This window comes from Manis javanica, chromosome 14 (genome assembly GCF_040802235.1).
Source record: "Manis javanica isolate MJ-LG chromosome 14, MJ_LKY, whole genome shotgun sequence".
Taxonomy (NCBI): domain Eukaryota; kingdom Metazoa; phylum Chordata; class Mammalia; order Pholidota; family Manidae; genus Manis; species Manis javanica.
In genome coordinates this window covers 41,921,600-41,937,892 of record NC_133169.1, presented here as the reverse complement: position 1 = coordinate 41,937,892, position 16,293 = coordinate 41,921,600, and the positions used below count along the sequence as shown (strand labels likewise).

Sequence of the window (16,293 nt, the reverse complement as noted above, 5' to 3'; positions counted from 1 at the left end):
GGCTCAGGCTTGATCTGCGGGAGGGGGTAAGGTGAGGGGGATGGAGGTGGAGGGGGTAAGGTGGGGTAGGAGATGGTGGTGGGGGGAGGAGGCAGCGGCGCCGGCGGTGGTAGAGGAAGGGGGAAGGGCTGTTGTAGGAGAGGAGAGGGGAGCGAGAGGACAGGAGGCTTCTGTGGGGGTGGAGGCAGTGGCAACCGGTGGAGGACGGAGGGGTTGTAGGAGGGGGAGGGGCTGAAGGGGGAAGCTTGTATGGTGGAGGCTCGTTGGCTGGGTCAAAGGTAATCAAAGAGGGACTGGGAGTGTGGGGAGGGGAGGGAGATGGCTTGTAGGCTAGGAGAACTTGGGGTGGGGAACAGGTGGTGCAGAGGCTGGGATTTTGAGCTAGGAGGCAAAAAGCTTCGATATAGGGAATCTCCTTCCATTTTTTAAGGCACTGGCAGTAGTTAAAAAGATCGCGAGTGATGTTAGGATCAAGAGTTCTCCCTGCAGGCCATTGGTTGTTATTGTCTAGGGGATATGTGGGCCAATCTTGGGAGCAGTATTTAAGGAGAAGTTTTGGTTTTATATCAGGTGTCAGGGAGAGGGTACCCAGATGCTTGAGCAGGCATTCAAGAGGTGAACTTTCAGGGACAGATGAGGAGGCTCCCATGGCTAAAGGACAGAGAAGGAGACAAACAGGGGAAGACGAACGGAGATCCTCGGACTGGAAGCAGACCGCAAGGAGACAAAGGGCATCCCCAATGATCCTTGGTGGTCTGCGGAACCTCGTATATGAGTCGAAATTTCTTAGGAAGTGTGGGTCGTCACCCAAACTTCTCTAAGAAGGCAGAGTGCCGGAGTCACGAGGTACCTAGTACTAGGAATTTTCAGCGGACAGAACGGATTTTGGCGGACAGAACGGAAGGAGGAGGGGGGGAAAAAGGGAGCATTCTCATCCCACAAAGGAGTCACCTCGTTTATGGCTGTTGGAGGAGGGCCTGAGGGTCCGCCACAGCCGTGAAGGCCTGAGGCGGGGATTTATGGCTGTTGGAGGAGGGGCCTGAGGGTCTGCTTCAGCCGTGAAGGCCTGAGGTGGCGAGAGTTCCCTCCTCATACCCGAGCATCAGGGCCTTGCCAGATGATCACAGTCAATGGCACTGCGATAGCTCGGGGAAGAGTGGCCCACTATGGGGGAAAACTTTCCTAAAGGCCAGAGAGGAGTGGTGAGTGTGATGAGCCAGCACCGGAAAAAGAGGATGAGGGCAAGCTGCTGCTGGTGTTGGGGGGAAAATGGGGCCCAGTTGGGGTGTCCCATCTCCCGGGTTTCGGCACCAATGAAAGGAAAGGAGTAACACACAGCAGCAATTCAAATGTTAGGTTGGAGAAAGGAAAAACAAGGACATGCAAACAGAACTGAGAGATGCCATAGGGGGAGAACAGACCAGACCCCAAAGTCCATGCTGTATATGGAAAAGGGACAGCTCTCCCTCAATTCCATCCTGATGTGCCAACAGGGACCCGGATGTCAGCCTCCTCCCTCTTGGAAGAAAAACTTTCTAGTTGTCTATTATGTCACCTTTAGCCAATCATACCTCTCAACACCCCCCCTAAGATAGTTTGCCCAGTCCTCCCCCTCCTAATCCCTTATAAGCACCCCACCTCCCTAAGCTGGTGTGACTTCTATGGCCTCTGGCAAGAAGGCCATAGAACCTCACCCGGGGTATTTAAATAAATTACCTAGCCCTTTGTTGCCTCTCTTTGCCTGCTTATTCTGGCTAGAATTTATCTTACAGGGAGAAAGTCAGTTTGAAGATGGAGGGAAGTCAAACAGAGTGAGACATGAAACCAAAGTGAGGAAGGCAAATTTAATTTTATTTTAGCCTTGTAACTCCAGGGGGTGAATACTGCTTCCCAGTCTGGAGCAAAATACCTTTGAAACTGAAATCAGTAAAAGGGAGAAATAAACTGGGAGACACCCCTTTATTTCTTCAAGCAGTCATCCACTTCTGCTCAGCCATGTCTTTTGTGACCCAGCTGCCAAAAAGGAGCCCACGCTATCTCTCTGGTCCAGATATGCCCTCACTCCCTGTGTAATCACCTACTGATATGGATATATATATATATATATCCATATCATATATATATATATATATATATATATATGAATATTTGCTGAATGCAAGGTTATGATACATTATATGTTCTTTTAACAGGGTAAAATAAATATTATCCCTGTTTTATTTCTGATTTCAAGAAAATTTTAATAAAGAAAGAGAAATTAGAAAGTACAGATAAATTATAATTCATTTTTAAAGGTTGTAAGTAGCATAATTCTAAATTGCCTAAGATTTCTGAACCAAATTCCAGGAACTATGAATATTATGGATGTTACTCCTGGAATTGTTAAATTACATGGTCAAAAAGCATTTTGTGAATATAGTTGAGGTTAAAAAAATCAGTTGATTTAATATTGGGATATTCCATGTTTCTCTCTAATATAATCCAATGAGCACTGTAGAGAAAAAAGTCTCTCTGTGCGATAATAAGAGTGGAAGGAAGGTGGATTTTAATGATGAGAGAGATTTGGCATACAATTGCTGGCCTTGCAAATGGAGGGGACTGTGTGCAAAAAGCAGGTTCTGGGACTGGAGAGCAAGCCCTGGATCATAGCTAGTAAAGAAACAGTGACCGCAGTCCTACAGCCATGAGGACCAAAATTCTGTAAACGACCTGAATGATCTTGGAATTGGGCTCTGCCTCAAAGTCCAGATAAAAGTCAGTCCAGCTGATAATTTGACTTTGGCCTGTGAGAACTTAAGGAATCAAATCATGTGTACCTGGACTTCTGACCTACATGGCTGTGACATAAAAAATGGGTGTTGGCTTAAGGCACTAACTTTATGGTAATTTGTCAACAGGCACGGAATTTGTGACACAGGATCTTAGCATAGTTCACTTTAAAAATTGGGTCCCGGTAATTGGCACAAGTAAGAACAATTGAAACCTTGGGCTGGCTTCCTTACAGAGCTGGAATTTGTGATATTCTACTTATAAAAATAAGAATATTCCTACAAAGAACTGTTGTAAAGTAAATCTGGAAGAATGAAATATATGTGCAAACCCACACAGTTGGGCAGCTTTGGACATAGATTCATGAGATCATATATTTGACTAAGTTTTGATTGCACAGATTCTAAGGTCTCATTTCACAGTGAGGAATCCAAATTAACTCCTTCAGGTAACAATTAAAATGGATCACTGAACATTTGTTGACATAATCAGTTTCAGTAAAATAATAATCATAACCTAACTTGTGTTTAGATTTCTAAAACACTAAAAAGATTTTGAAACCCAATATGATTATTTCAATATTGCTTCTGGAATTATGTGGTGAGAACATTCTAAAAATAAACACATGATTTACTATTTTTGTTAATGCACAATTCTTATTTCTTTTCTAAGTTGGTGAATTAACAAGGGCAATGCAGATATTTCAGTTTTTTATCTCTCCTACAACAGAGATTGGGTCTAACCTAATCTACTTGTTCCAAGCTTCTTCTTTGGCCTGAATCTCATCTCTTTGCTAGGTCTAGGAAAATTGTCAGAGAAACAAAATGGGCATAATGTGCAGCCATTTATGAGATATGTGAATATCATAGCCACATGTTTAGCTCTAAATTCGATATTTTACCAGATAAGGGGAAGTTGATATCATAATCACAAAGAGTAATATGGTAAGTTTAGTATCTTAACCAAAGACTAGTGGAATATATTCTTTTTTTATTGAAGTATTGATGTAATATTATAATAGTATCAATATACAGCACAGTGACTTGACATTTATAAACATCACCAAATGCTCACCATAGTAAGTGCAGTTACTACCTGTCACCATACAGTTACTCAATATTTGGTAATTACCCATGCTTTACTTTTCACTCCTGTGATGTATTTATTATTTATTTATTTATTTATTTATTTATTTATTTATTTATTTATTTCAGTATCATTAATTGATAATTACATGAGGAACAATATGGTTACTAGATCTCCCATCACCAAATCCCCCCAACATACCCCATTACAGTCACTGTCCATCAGCATAGTAAGATGTTGTAGAATCACTACTTGTCTTCTCTGTGTTGTACAGCCCTCCCTGTGCCCTGTCCCCCACATTATGCATGTAATCTAAAAAATTAGATTATTTGAATAAGGCATCAAGGAGTGATTGGTATGGAATAAAATTATAATCTCTTTAAAATAGAAACACAATATTTATATATCTGCGAATTATAGCATAATTCTAATAAAATATGAATAGCATTCTACACTAATCATGAACTACATGTACCCATATGTATATATAAACAATTCACTTCTAGTCTTTTCAGTGGGACCTACACCTGTAGTAACTTTTCAACTCCTAAACCAGTGATAGAGAACATTTAGTTCCCCAAGTGTTGCAGTTCCCTTAGCAGTAGAATGAAAATGACTGTGGCATTTCAGTGAAATGAATTGTGGCTTTATTAGAATATATTCAAGATAAAACAGAGACACTTTGAGAATGTCAACACTGTAAGATGTGCTAATTGATACATCAAAGGGTATATCCTTTGTAATTCTCCAAGAAATTATACACAAATATTTTCAGATAAACCAACTCAGAACTAACTAACAATGGGAAAACATTTTACTGAAATTCTAACTTAAAATTAGTCATCTTATTAAACTTAGTACTTTCTCAGGATTACATCAAAAATACTTCTAGTTATTTTGTGTGATTAGAATTTAAACTCATAATTCAGTGTCTGACTCAAACCAACATGTGGGATGAATCAGGTTAGATAAAATACAAATCATTATTTGGTCTGGAAAATCATATATTAATTTTATTAAATCAGTTCCACAGATATACACAGGGCTTCTTTTTACACAAGACAAAGGGAAACATTACTCCAGTCAGGAAAAGTAAAAATGTGTTTCTATTTCCATAACTGTTTGCTGGTTTCCAGGCAAGTTAATTTACCTGACCAATCCCAGCTCCCCTCCCTAGTCACACAGTCTTTCTTACATATCTATCACCCCTTTGCATTTTCATCAAACTACATAAAACTACCTGAAATATTTGATTTCTCCTCAAATATTAACTATTCACTTCTCTTCTAACAGAAATCTCTTCTAACAGAATACAGATTTTGTGAGGCTAGGGATTTGTTTAGTTGCCTTTATTACTCACAAAACTTCTGGTCTTAGGCCTACATTTGTTGAACCAATGACTCAAAGAATAAATCTATGAATGAACATACATTATTAAAATTGAGTATAATAGTTCACGCAGTTATCCTGTTTTGACAGGTGAAGTGACTACATCTTGGGTGAAGGACAGTTCTAACCTTGCTTTCCTGGTGATACTTACTAGATTTCATGCCTGCTTGCTGTGCAGACAAGGTCTTGGTGGCTCTTCCATGGGAGAATTTATGCTGCTGGAAACTATTTGGATTCATGCTTTACATGACTAATGTAATCATATATGAAACTTCTGTACAGGAAATTATAATTACTTCATCATCACCAAAGTATGAGGACATTACTTGGAAAACTATAGAGATACTGAATCAGCCCACTCCCAGTGCCACTTGAATGTATCACGTCCATGAGAACCACAGGGGAGACAGCTCGGAAATATCAGCGGTTAAATGCGCAGGATTTTTGCTCTCTATGAGAAGGTGTTACAGTACTGCCTCTGAGAGATTTAGACTCGATATACAAATTTTATTTAGAAAGTATCTGACTACATACACATACATGCTAGTAATATTGGACTTTAAAATAATGGAACACAGAAATATTAGCATTATTTTTGAAAATGGGATATTTACGGAGCATTTATGATACTCTCAGCCTTTTTCTAAATGTGTTACATGTAGTCTCATCTGATCCGGGCCAGTTTATATGAGAGGTAGTGCACTGCTCCCAGTTTGATAAAATACAGAGATTGAGTCTATAGTTTGAAATGCCCATTTCACTCATGATAAAAATGAGTCTTTTGATCCAGATAGCTGGAAATCAAAACCATAACTACAAACTACTTTTCCCTCTATCCAAAGAACCTTGAAAATATCCAGAACATAGATATTTTAGTTCAACTGTTAAACATGTAGAGGCAATATCTTGTTGATGAGGGTATTTTCTCCTCTGTCCTGGAAGCCATGTGTACATAAAGAATTAGTGGTAACAATACTTTAGTAATGTGATAGCTTATTCCCCATTAAAAAATATCTATACTTAATATCAAATATGTTTATGTAGCTTTACCTGACATTTGAACGGCATAAATTTTCATCAAATTCAAACCTTGGAGAATTTAAAAGCATTAACAGAACAGGTAGCTCAAAGCATCTGCTCAATTTATTTCCACTCTGAAATGCTCTAAGCATCATAAAATCGATGGGATAAAAAAGAGGTCATGACTGTGGCCCACATCTCTGAAGACCCTCACAGACAGATGTTTGATAAGTTCATGATAGGTGATATTAGCAAAATGATGTCTGAGGGAATGGGTCAGTGTGAATGGGTCTGGATTGTAAGATTTTTGAAGAGAACTTAAAAGACCTTTACTTTCACACAAAGTGAGAGTACAATAAATTCAACTCTGGACATGGTTATTTGGAGGAACTTAGAAGAAAGAGCTGTGGAAGAGTGATCGCTGAGATCCAGGAGAACACAGGTGGTGCGGCCACGTCCAGACGGGTGTCGGCTGATACGTCCACTGACGAATAAACCGAACAGACCAAGGACAGAAGATACAAGCCCTAAAGAATTTTTGGCAACAGCGAACACTTGACTTGTTAAAGGATGCAAAAACAAAGACAGATATTTCAGAAAACGTGTTGAAAAAGATGAAGATCACAGTGAGAAAAAGCAAAATTAGTAATTTAGAAGGAGAAAGCTAAATTAGTATTAGAAGGTATTATGCCATTATTTCATTGTTTCAGTTTGTTTTTCAGCCAGTAGAATCAAAGAAGTTTTGAAAAGTACCACGACTGAAGGTGATAATGAGGGAATATTAGGGGTGAGTTTCAGGAGTCTCTAAGGAAACAAGAACATCTGGTTCACTCCTTCTGTCTTCGAAAGGAGAGATGAACGACTAGAAAAATAATGAGATGTATAAAAGTTTAACAGAAAAATGAGGAGTAGATTTGATGTGGGTAAATATATCAGGTAACATGATCCATTTGAAGTAAGTAAAGTCCCAATGATATTAATATTTAGTGTTATAGGGACATCATTATGCATAAAAAGCATGCTCTAGAAGAAAAGGTTAATTTTCCCCATATTGTCTGAACCCGAACATAAAAATGTAAGACTGAAACACAACCACAATGTTCTATTTTAATTATCTTATATTTAACAACATGATCTCCCAAAATTATTTTAAAATCTATGTTTATGTAATCTATGCCTATATTTATTTCTATTTGACTATGAGAAAATTGCATTCTCCAATAGAAACATATAGAGATGTATATTGAACTTTTATATGTCTGTTGTTTCTGAGCAATTAGGCTGATTGCCACTCCACTACTACCGCAAGAATAAGAATGTCATCCAGACTGATGAAGGGTCATAGTTTTCCTTCAAACATACTAGGGACATCGTTATAGACTGAAATACATAGAGGTCAGGACTGAAACAGCTGAGGGCATCGCCACATGACTTGACTCTTCCTGGGTTCAGCACATCTCTCCTTACTTCCCAGGTGCAAGCTGTGTGACCCACTGATACCAAATTCCATGACAATGCTGGCATTTCTCCTCATGGTTTTCTGATGTATAGGAACTAAGGGCTTTGCACTCCATCTCCTTCTCTCTGATGTATTTGGTGACGTGAATGGGCAACATTCTCATTGTTACTATCACCACCCTTGACAGGAGCCTTCACACTCCCATGTACTTCTTCCTCAGAAATCTGTCCATCCTGGACGCATGCTACACATCTGTAACGGTGCCTAACTCATGCATCAACGCCTTGCTTGGCAGCAGGACCATTTCAAAGGCTGGATGTGTAGCTCAGGTCTTCCTGGTGGTTTTCTTTGTGTATGTGGAGCTTCTGCTCCTCACCATCATGGCCCGTGACCACTAAGTGGCCGTCTGCCAGCCCCTCCACTACCCTGTGATCATGAGCCCTCAGGTCTGTGTCCAGATGAACCTAGCCTCCATCCTCAGCTGTCTCGCCTATGCAGGTGTGCACACAGGTAACATGTTCCAGCTGTCCTTCTGTCAGTCCAACATGGTCCACTAGTTCTTCAGTGACATCCCCTCCCTGCTGAGGCTTTCCTGCTTGGACACCTCAAGCAATGAGATGATGGTCGTGGCTTCTGGTCTGGGGATCGGTGGTGGCTGCTTCATCTACATCATCAAGTCTTATGTTCACATATTTTCCACTGTGCTCAAGATTCCAAATGGAGCAGACAGAACAAAGGCCTTCTCCACCTGTGTCCCCCACATCTTCGTGGTGTCTGTCTTCCTCAGCTCAGGCTTTTATGTGTATCTGAGGCCATCAGCCATCTCTGCCACCATCCAGAACATGGTCTTCTCTGTTTTCTATTCCATAATACCCCCACTCTTCAACCCTATTATCTACAGTCTCAGAAATGAACAAATAAAATGTGCCATCAAGAAAATCATGAAAAGAATGTCTTATTCAGTAAACATATAGGAAATATTGAGAGTAACCTAAATTACCAAAAGAACTTTATGTTTTCAGCAGTAAAGAAAGGTAACTGCTTAGGATTCTGTAGATATAGCTGATGTAAATTGAATAAATATCCTTAAATTGTATCATTGATCAAAATCTTTCCTTTTTGAAGGTTGTGGATTATTTGAATATGCCACTGAGTAAAGATCAGGTGTAAGTAAGAGATCCCGCTCCTGCTTTGACGAGCTAAAGGGCCTCCCTAAAATGTCAGTCTTAAAGAGCCAAAAGGTTTTCCTGAGAAATATTTCATGTTAAACTTCTGTTCTACATTTATACAATCTTTAAATATTCACAAACCTGGAATTAAAACAATGTTAATTAATTTTGACAGGTCACGTTTGATATTACTATAAAGAAGAAATAAAAAATACCAGTCACTTATTCACTTAAAAATAAATATGAAAAACATATATTCTTTTGAATACCATAAAAATATGAATGAAATGTGCTCTGTATTATGAAAAGAGAAATGGGTTTGGCAGGAGTATGGAATCCTTTTGAGAAGATAAACATTTTACACAGCTTCTCTTACATAGAAAAAAAAGAACAGATGCATTATACATGTCATCAGTACAAATGTTGGTTAAAATATGTTCATATGGCTTGGAGTACATTTATTTACTGATGCTTCAAATATTATTTGCTACATTTATTCAAGAATGTACAAATTTTATCTTCTCCCTTATTATCATATGCTTCTCTTCACATACATTAAAGCCACTGGGGATTAAAAATACCATTAATTTGCTTTCTGACAATGTTATCTGAAAGATTTGTTCTTATTGTCATAGTATCAGTCATCATTTTGTAGGCTTTACTGCATGACTGGTGACCCCAAAGTCTTAGCAGCATAATACAACCAAGTTTTATTTCTAGCTCACAATATCTGCCAAATGTGGGTTAGCAGGGGGGTTCTCTGTGATGGATGCACTTGACTGAGGATTGGAAATAAGGTCTGACTCACACTGAAATATGATTCATAGGTCTTTACTGAAAAATGCAAGTAGAAAAAGTAGGAGTACTGTGCAATCAGAAGCTAAGTGACTTCTTGACTGTGGGCCTGAAAATATCAGTTTTATGAGATCTTTTAAAAACATACATGTATTCAAAGGTAGCCTCTGCCTACATTTCCAGAAGATTTCTGCATTCACAGTGGAAAAAGGACTCTTGAACTCAAAAGCAGACAAACAGAAAATACTACAAAGAAATCCAAGGACATTTTGAAAACAGGGGTTAACAGTAAAAATGCAAAATACATATTTGAAAAAAAATTCAAACATACATTTTTACATCAAGAAGGATCACCATACAAATGATAAAGCATTCATTCAATGTACACCTACAAACAAGAAGAGTTATGATGGAGTTTCTTCTGTTTCAAAATGACATGAAATCATTTTGAGTTTGGGAAATGTGAGAAGATGAATTCCATAGTCAGCTCTCAGCCGTGCGAAGAGTTTTTGTCTCTACCAGTCATTTCTGCTCACATTTTATTGGCTGAATAAGTCACATGGCCATATTTACTGTTGGTGGTGGGGTGGGTGGGTGAAGGGGCTGTCTCCCCAAGCTTGCAACAAAAGGAGAACAGTAATGCCAGTAAGTCCCAGGGATAGTGTACGTCTCCCTGGCTGAAAAGTGGAAATGTCAGATTCTGAATGCCTCTCAACCATGAGACCACTGTGAACACTCTGACCACTTTAAATATTCTGAACCCTCACACTATAATCACTGTTACTGCATCATAGGAGCTTGGGTTTACTGTGATCCATTTCCACTTACCTCAGGATGTTTTCTGATTTCAGAGTTAATTTCTATTTTTTGCACTGTTGGTTATAAAAGAGTATGTTGTTTCATTGCCAACGATTTGAGTATCTTTTGATCTTCTTACTACCACTGATTTCTAATTTCACAGCATTATTTTTGAAAAACATACCTTATGTGATTCCAGTCTTCTTAAATTTGTTAAAACTTGTTTTGTGTCTATCAATAGATGAATGAATAAAGATGTGTTACATATACATAGTGAAATATTAGGCATAAAAAGAAAACAAATCCTACCATTTGCAACAACATGGATGGGACTAGAAAATAGCCATGCAGAGAAACACAAATGCCATATGGTTGCACTTATATGTGGAATCTAAAGAAAAACAAATAAATAAAATGAGCAAATCAGCAGTAGACTCAGAACTCAAGAGACACTGAAAAGTGCCTGGTAGTTTCCATGGTGGGGGTGGGTTGGGGTGGGTGGGTAAAATAGGTGAAGGGGATAAAGAGGCAGAAAATCTCAGTCCCAATATGAATTAGTCATGGGGATGAAAGTACAGCGTAGAGAATATAGTCAGTGTTTCCGTAACATCTTCCTATGTTAATAGACAGTAACTACACTAGTAGGGGTAAGGATTTAATAATGTGTGTAACTGTCAAATCACTGTTTTATATTTGAAGCCAATATAATATTGTATATCAACTGTACTTCAATAAAAAATAAATACTAATTCAATAGATGCTGATAAAATCAAGGTAAATATTAGAAAATAAGCAAAATAGAAAATTGTATGTGAATCATCCATGGATGAAATGTCCAAGAGAAAATGCTCCTTTTCCAGTTGCTTAATGCTGTGCAACAATTTCCTCAAACTTGTTGGCTTCAAACAATATTTTATTATCTCAGACTTTCTATGAGTCAGGAATGCAGGAATGCTTGCACAGAGGACCTAGCTCAAAGGAGCTTGTGTAGCCAGAGTGACTGAACTGGAAGCACAGGGGTCTGACTCAGTGAGAGGATGCCTGGGAATCTCCGTCATGTCTCTCATGTCTACCTCTGTCTCTATCTCTATCTCTACCTCTTCCTATACCTCTACCTCTACTTCTATCTCTCTATCTCTATCTCTATCTCTATCATCTCTATCTCTATCAACCATATCTTTTCTTCCACAATGTTACTGTAGGTGACTAATTCTTCTCATCATGAAAGCTTCAGAAAACGAGACTGTTTATTGAGTGGTTGAAATGTCTAAGATAAAGTATTACTAAATGAACAAAGTGGACATGCCCAGGTAATAGGCCTCACACACCATAGAGCATCTTTTCTGCTCACACTGTGTTGCTTGAGGCAGTAACAGAGACCTGCCACATGCAAGCACCGCGGAATATGTATTTTACTTCTTGAACGGGAAGTAGTACGTTTCTAGGAAATTTGTGAATGGAAGATATAGCTGGCAGCGATTTTTAGAAAATAATCTGCCACAGTTCACACCGTGAATGCACCCTGCCCCAAAGCAAAATGTGTTCGTGCTGCCTTCAAAGGCCTGGCCCCCCAAAATTTTGAAGCACAAAATTCAATCTGGTATGATACCAGACTCATCAGTCCTTATCATCTCGTTCTATAAACAAGATCTGGGGAAAAATGATGCATCTCAGGTGAAGCTACTTGTTGTCTGATCTGAATATCATTTTTTAAAAACTCTGATAACGTGTGAACTAAAGAGAAAGTTACCTGTCCTGTCACTCACCCTATGCAATGGTGAGAGGCACTGATCACACCAGTAAAGCACACTTGCTCTAAATGGTGAAAAAAAAATGCTACAAACTAGGCATTGGTCATGGCGATTCTGAAGTCTAGTCAGGCACACGGGCCTCAGTCTGGGCTCAGTGTGGTGGCTGCAAATACTTCTCCTCATGTGGGGAAGTCGGGTTCCTATGCCCAGGAGCCTCTCTGAGCTTAAACAACCTGATGAGGTAAGTGGCCTATTGCTAGGCTACGGCCTCCACGCCTGCAGGCAATGAGCTATTACTGCGCTATAGAGAGTTCTGCGCAGTGCTCCAGGCGGAGGCGGGGGGCCAGTGCTCAGCCTACCGCCGCCCGGAGAACACTCCGGGGAAACAAACCCTTGCACCCCGCACAACGTTTGCTGTCATTTTCCTTGGTCCCGTTGAATCCACAGCAAACTTACCCGGGGCTGAAACCCATTGGCAGGACACCTGAGCTCATGGTCTCACTCTCGGCTCTAGGAGTTCCCCCCGCAGTGCTGCTTCCCTTTGAGTAAGGAAGCTGATTTTGCAACAGAACAGACTTCTTCGCCTGATTTCTGCAGCAGTCTAGTAGTCCGAAAGCAGCTTTTCACTGTATAAAGCCCACTCCTTATAGGGAGTCCTCAAGACCAGCTTCCCTTCTGACACCAACTACAAGATTCAGAGTCCCCAGAACCATGCTCAGTTTCAGTCAATGGATGGAAATGTTCACAGAATTCAGGAAAACCACTAATCCATAGTTACATTTTACAACATCAAAAGGGATGCAGGCTACTGTCAGCCGTGGCAAGCGTGGATAGGGCAGGGTCCGCAGAGAGGAGACAGGAGCTTCCAGCTGTCCTAGCAGAGTCACACACACAGCAGCGACGTGCTGCTAACAGGATCAGAGTACCAACAGCCATGAAAGCTTCTCTGAGCTTTGATGACTGGAGTGCTAATGGGATCAGCAGCACCGTTGAGACCAAGTGCATATGTGACTGCAAGTTGTCTCCAGCTCTTCCTGAGGTTAGATATTGCATAGTCCCAGAATTCCCACCCCAAATCACACTGTTGGCATAGACTATCGTAAGTGACCCAGAGACCTCAGAAAACCAAAGACATGTATTGGGAGGACACTCAAAGGCTTGCAGCTTATGTTCTAAGAGCTGAGGTCGAAGGGCAAAAATGTCTTTGGGAAAGGTAAGGCCATTACTTGTCACTCCTTTAGTTCATGCTGGCTAGAAAAATCATTTTTGAAACTTCGTGGGTTTTCTGTAAATTGTGTAGTTTTTTTACCCCGTTATAGAAAACCAGATGCATCAATCTCTCCAAGCCTACCTTTAGGTACCTAGAAACCTTTGAGTCTACATGTGACAAAGCCCGCAGGGTAGGGAGCCTCACTGTGTACCACACAGAATCTGTGTCATGGCCTTAAGATTTTAGAAGCCTTTTGCCTATGTTCCACGTGTCTTATGAGATATCTCTTTTAGGTTTCAGGTGGTCTGAATTAGGCATCTTACATTCCACACTGGATATGGTATTTGACCTGGTGCCTTTTCGTAACTTTAAGAGTCACTTGCATCTGGAGAGGCTGGAAATGACAATTTTGTTTCTTAACCCAGCAAGACTTGGCTCTTTAAATTGAACAGTTTATACTTTAGCTCACTTCTCTTTTCTTGTTTTGTAATAGACAATAAGAATATACCAAGTGGCAATATTTTGCCTGGAAGAATTGTTGCACCATCACGATTATTACATGTATTTCCTATATTTCCTTTACATGGGCAGCAAAGTATTGACATCGTATGCCATTATGTAAGATATGTCCCCCCTCCTTCAGCTTTAATAACACTTTCTTTAAGCCCTCATTGACAGTCTCTTTGAACACCTGTAGTCTCCACTGACATGCTTCTGAGGCCCTGCAGGCTTCCTTTAACAGTTACCACCAAGTCCTTCAAACTTCTACCAGTGCATGTATTTATATGTTTATTTTTATCACCCTACTTGTATCAGTCTATGATGGTTAATATTGCTGTGTAACAAATAAAAGATCATTTACATTATACAGTGGACATTTTTTGTCATTAAGGAAATCAGATGGGGCATAGGGGGATGGGGTCAGTCTCTGCTCAGTGTGGGAGGGATTCAATGGATAGGAGCTGGGGTCACCTAGAAGTGCCTTCACTCAGATACTTGGCAATTGGTGTGGGCTGTCAGCCTGGCTCTAAACTGAAGCTCTTGACTGAAGCACCTAATCTTGGTTTCTCCCTGTGGCCCAGAAATTCTTAAAACATGGTGACCCAAGAAGATGCAGGCTGTGTACATGACTGCTAAAACCTCCGAGGAACTGCTGACAGAAGCAGAAGCTACATCACCTTTTATCACCAAATCTTGGGAATCAGAGTATACTTTAATGATTCAATCATAAACCCTGGCAAGTTTTAAAGGGAGAAGTTTAAAACGGATTTTAATCCTCTTTGGAAACAACATACTATGAAAATCATTAAGTTATATATTTAAAAATGAAATATTAAGCAAAATACTTAAATATTTAAAATGTAATGTTATGAGGAGATATTGTACCATCTAATGCAAAAACTAGAAGACTGAAAGGCAAATATTAATGCCAACTGGTGCACATCAAGAATTTAGACAAAATGTACCTAATGCAAAACATGAAAGAAAAAAATAAAGTTCAGAGAAAATGATAGTGTGAGAAAACAGCAGCTGAACAAAATGGAAATGCTTTAGGAAAAGGAGATGGCACAAACATCAAAAAAAGAAGCAAGAAAATTATGGACATTGTTAAAGACTTAGGGATGGGCATCTGGTGAGTGAAGGATGAATAAAAAGGACCCTTTGGAAAAAAGTGTATTTTGTAAATGAGGTAATCTTTTAAAATGCTTGCATTCCTTTAATTTTACACAACATGTTAGGAAATGTAAAATGCAAAAATGTTTAGAACAAGTATTTTACTATCCCTTCCTACATTTATAAAAATTAATATTATGTATTTTTCTTCCTTCTATTGGTTAATGATGTAAATGTTAATTAGGAGATACATCTAACCATATATTTATCACCAAGTCCAAATTCCATCTTCCATCCATATTTCATTGTTTGGTACACACTATTCCAAGCCTTGCTAATATCTTTAAATTCATCTATGTCTTATTAAACAGTATGTAAAATTATAGTGGGTTTAAGATACATAAATGAATTATTTTCAAAAGTTTCCTTCTCTATTTTATTATGTTAACTTAGACTTATGTTTATGATAAACTTTTCAAGGTGACATTAGAGTGCTATCATAAATTTAAGTGCATTTGAAAATAATTTTTGGAGAAATATTAGTGTCTAAAGCTCCAAACAACACCACTTAAGCTAACATGAGGTGAGAGGTAGTAAAGAGGAAAATCTCTTAGTATCATGAATCTCAGCTCTTGCTTTGTTAGGGATGATATGCAATTAAGTCAGTTATTAAATCAACATGGGCAAAGGGATATGGGCATGAATCTTATGGGAAACTGATAAAAATACAAAATACAGCTATATTATTTAAAGGCTTAGAATACATTGTATATTTTAGAAAACAAAACAGAGAGGTAAAAGATGATAAAACAATGCAAATTAATTCAATTATTGATTTCAGAGAATTTCAAGCACAGAAATTTGGTAAATAGTATTAGATGGAGGTAGAAAACAGTGTAGGAAGAGACTCCAACCAAAGATCTGGTGCTGTAAAAACTGGAAGGTCTGCATGAAATTTTTGAAATTATATTCTTACCTTTTAACTTTCACAAGAGATAGATTAATGACTCAATGCAATTCATTGAAGTTGAAATCTGAATGGCCAATAAATACATGAGATGACTACCCGAATCAGTAAAGGAAATGATATTAATGTAAGAGTGAGAAACCATTTCTTACAAAATAGCTTTACGAAAGTTTAAAAAAAAATCAAGTGGTATATCAGATGATTTTGAGAATGTGATGAAATAAAATGCTCTTTTTGTTTACATAGCTAGTGAGATTGTAAAATAA

At 38.9% G+C, this 16,293-nt stretch overlaps 1 pseudogene; it reads left to right on the top strand.

Annotated features, from left to right (window-relative positions):
* The first annotated feature begins 5,675 nt into the window (after nucleotides 1-5,675).
* Nucleotides 5,676-8,697, top strand: LOC118973864 (olfactory receptor 14C36-like; annotated as a pseudogene).
* The last annotated feature ends 7,596 nt before the right edge of the window (nucleotides 8,698-16,293 follow it).